Source organism: Ixodes scapularis, unplaced genomic scaffold, assembly GCF_016920785.2.
Source record: "Ixodes scapularis isolate PalLabHiFi unplaced genomic scaffold, ASM1692078v2 PGA_scaffold11__112_contigs__length_91849675, whole genome shotgun sequence".
Lineage (NCBI taxonomy): Eukaryota > Metazoa > Arthropoda > Arachnida > Ixodida > Ixodidae > Ixodes > Ixodes scapularis.
The window spans coordinates 83,952,077-83,956,475 of record NW_024609837.1 but is presented as its reverse complement, the minus strand read 5'-3'; positions in this window follow the sequence as shown (position 1 = coordinate 83,956,475).

Sequence of the window (4,399 nt, the reverse complement as noted above, 5' to 3'; positions counted from 1 at the left end):
AGTAGAACGAAGAAGAACTCGTATTGCTTGCGACCTTCATTTGCCAAGTCCTATAATGCGTATAATGCAGTATTTAGGCAAGAATTGTCTAAGTTTGTTTCTTAATAGTAGTATCGATCATACGTAAGAAGGTATTGCTTTTCATGTTACCGCTAACTCTGCGTACCATGCTAATAAAAAGCGTTTGCCCTAAGTGAACCTGGTTTTTCCGAGAGGGCGCATCTCAAATTGTCGTCTTATATGCTTCGGTGTCGCCCATAGCATGGGAAGATTGGACAAAAGGGCCGTACATTTTCTTCACTCAACTCCTTTACAGCGTTTGCTCTGCTAAATTAGAAAGAGTGGAGGGCTTTGTGGGGGCAGATAATATTGTTATCCTTGCAAGTAACAATCTTTACATCAGAGTTTTTTTTATGTTGGTGACTGAGATGAATTACGTTATATGGTGCGTTCATATTATAAATTTGGAAGCGACTAGCTCCAAACAGATGTTATTTGATCCTTTAAATGTATCTTAAAAAGGGTCACAAATGTAACGAGATATTTAAGACTGGCAAAGTATCGCGATACAAGCGATAACTCGTAAACGTGTTTAACTACTGAGATAGAAATACATTCTTGAAATGTATCCCGTACAGAGACACATATACTGTAAAGTATCTTTAAGATACAATCGCAATACATGTGTATCGCCATACTGCCCAGCCCTGCTTTATTCCACCTGATACCCCTGTTCCTGTTCTCGCGATACAACACGTCACAATGCTCAAAAGCGTCTCAAGAAAAGGTGTAAAGGCATCAATATATGCAGCCTTCGCGTCACACTCGCCACTATTGAATGACACCACGTTAATTTGTACAGCCTTATAACCATGTACGAGAGCGAGTCTAATGACCTCCTTGCAGATCGGGCGCTTCGGTTCAATATTGACCGGGTGCTGGGGGACACGTTGGAAAGAGGAGGCCCCAGTCGTTCTGTAACGACTGGCAGCCCTTAATTAATCCGAGCCTGCATTCTCCGGCTCGGCCATCCACTACTACTAACACAGGTCGCCCAAGGTCTCACTTGCGGGCCAAATATCCCCTACACTACCCGTATAGCACTCGCTATCGGACGCTCAATAGAGCCCTTTCGAAGGACTGCCCCCGTTGCCAGCTGTGAAATCCCTGCACAATGCCTGAACACTTTATGCGTTTGGTTGGATTATAGGGGAAAAGAGACACAGGCAAAAAAAGTATGATGATCGCAGTGACGTTTGTTTGATTGGCTAATCGGCCTCTAGCGTTGGCCGTGCTTCGACGTTCGCTATCTTACGGGAATTACTCCCTCGTTCCACGGTGGCAGTTGTTACGCATTGTGCAGTGGTTCGAACTAAAGTTCCTGGATACTTTTTTTTGCAGGTAACGACAACCAATACTAACGAGAAAGCACATTCCGCTGGAACAAAATGGCGTCACTCAGTTCAGTCTTTTCTTTGAACCGCCATTCGCTTCCTAAAACCCGCACCCTCACGCAGTCGGCGCTTTAAAGACTGTCGTTACTTGTAGGACGCTATTATCCAAAAACTTTAGTTCCGACCTTTCAATAATCGGCACGTGGCTCACCAAAGGAGTCTATAACAGAAATGTCTATGCTCGGAGTGAAATCACCGCGATATTTCTTGTTCGTTTCGTGTTCGCTTTACAATAGGAAACCTACAAGGTTGTTTCGTTTCGTGCCATCCAGCGACTGAAGCCAGAAACATCAGGAATTCCTGGAAGTGGCGGCTGGATTGTTCAAACGTTAAATATTACTCTGTTGTTGTAACTTAACTTGATATCTGGAGCAAAAAATGTTCGATGGGCCAGAAAGCCGTTGATCTATAACCTGCCATTACTGCAGAAGCAACTGCCCCTGCCGGCAAATCGGAACGACAGAGGGAGGCACGTGACCCCCTATCGCCGGAATGCGCCTTTACTGCGAAAAAATGCCTTTCGATGCGTTATGCCGCAAGGTTTTCTGCGTTGCGCTCGTACGCGTCTCGCGTATAGAAGGCGTCGGAGCCTTATCTATGGCGTAGCGTTCACCTTTTTACCAAATTGCGAGACAGGGTGTAACCGTGGGCTAGAGCTGCCTCTGCTGGCGCCGCCTGGCCGGTGCCGCGGCTGTCCATAGAGCCTCCTAAAAAAGTGTGCGCTCTCTAGTAGCTGTTGCACCAATTATCCCAGTCAGCCATTGTTTGGCACGCGCTCTGAACGGGAGAGTTTTTGGGGAACCGTTTCTGCCCATCCGATATGGTATACGATGGGTCCTACGGTACAAACTGCACATGTGCTACCGCAGAACACTCGCACATGCGCAGTTCGTACCGGAGTTCCCATCGTACCCTATTGAATGGGCAAAAAACGCTTCCCTATCTCTAATCAGACTGCGACGCTAGCCGGTTAGAGCACGACAGAACGATTTATAAAGGAAGCAGGTAGAACATCGTTTCTTAACGTGTCAATCACTACAACACTGCGATAATAGGGCCTAATCGCCGGCCACCGTTTCGTTTTCACTGAATGATTTAACTGTTAACTCACGACAGAGTTTCAGACACCGTCGGCAGTAAATATTAGACAAGCTACAGTTTGCTGCACTAAAGTTTCACTATAACTTGAAAAGAAAAATATTCTGTCATCGATATCGCAACTACTTACATTCTGTTTTCTTATTTAATTGTATTCATTTACAGCCGCTGTTTAATAAGAACGGCTTTGGTGTCTGAAGTTATCGCGTTTTGAAGCGGCTGGTACAATCTAAGTTGTTGAGGTCCGCGCATAATTTTTGCTCTTCCTTTGAGCACAGCATCTCATAATTTGCGCAGTGGCGCGCACTCTTGATACTTTATTAATAACAGTAACTAACTTATAAAAATGTAAAAACCCGAATTCCGGTGGTGGCTGTAAATAAATTATGTGAAGCTTTTGCTTACAAATAAATATTACCATGCTCCTTGTCGCAGCAAATTTTGAATTCGCAACTAAGTGCATGTACATAATATCCCACAAGGATCGAGGTACATTTTAATAAACAAAGTTTATTGAAGCTGAAGCTCTTTATGGTCGCTTACATTTCCGATAAACCGTGGCGGCGCAATATATTTTAACAATTCCATTATTATTCACGTACATTGTGTCGTTAAACTAGACTCCAAATAATCAAGAAACCTAGATCATTTGCAAATATCACTTTCTTATTTGAACGGAGACGTTTAGATAAATAAAAGAGTCGCGTTGAAAACTGTTTTGTTTTAAATATAACAATCCGACCCGCGAGTTTAATTTTGTTCAGTTGTTTTTCGTTTCTGCCTTACCCTAACAAATATATTTTTAGAAAAATGCAACGTATGCTTTCTCGGCTTTTGTAACGCAAGATAATATTCTTACCTTATAATCCAAACCCTTAGACAACAAAAATATTTCAATGTCAAAGGGTATGGAATATGATGTTTCCTGACCAGCTCCTCTATGAACGTTGTCTTCTCGCGACTGTTAAAGACGCCTGTGTTTCTTTCTTTCTTTCTTTCTTTTTTTTTGTCTAGGTGGCTTAATCTATCTCACATTATTCAAGAAACACACTTCTCTTTTAGAATATTCTTGTACCTAAAATTCTGCAAAGGATTCAGTTCAGGGTATCCTTTCGGTGTGTGAGAAGACGCGCTTATAGTTGTTTCTTATTTTTTTATGGTGTGCAAGTTACACCAGCCATATATTTGGGAAGTATAGGCGTTTACGAAATATCCGTTTTATTTTGGTGGGGTCCTGTTTTAGAATCACGTAATATTTTTTTTACAAATGTTGAATATTCCTTTTTTTTGTTTCAGCGCATGCATGATCCAAAAAAAATGTTTCAATTGAATGAATTGTTAAGGCACGTATTAGTTTGTTTTTTTAACAAAAGTATACGAGTGTAAAAGTAAAGCAAAATGCGCCTGAAATAGTCCGCAATCACATAGGGGTAAAGTGTTCTATTACTATACCGGGCTGAGGGGATTAGAAGAAAGTGAGGTATTGCTACAACCATAAAAAGTGTAAATTAAAAATACAAAATATTTTAAATAAGTATACTCCACAAAAAAAGGGTTCAGATTTAAACGTGTTGATATCACTTCATCGGTTCTTTTAAATACATTCTTTTTTTTTCTAATTGCGTAAGAAAGGTTATGCATGGTAATTTAGCGTTTTACGCTGAGAAACGTTTGCTGGATCAATTTTCAAAAATAATACTACTTTGATTGTGAAATATAAGCCTAACTGTTGTCATACCAATCAATATACCACAAGAATATTTTGAGAGATTTAACCTCCTATTGCCTTCGTCCTACGAACGTGACGCACGAAGTACTTAACAAATTTCGACAACCCTTTTACACTT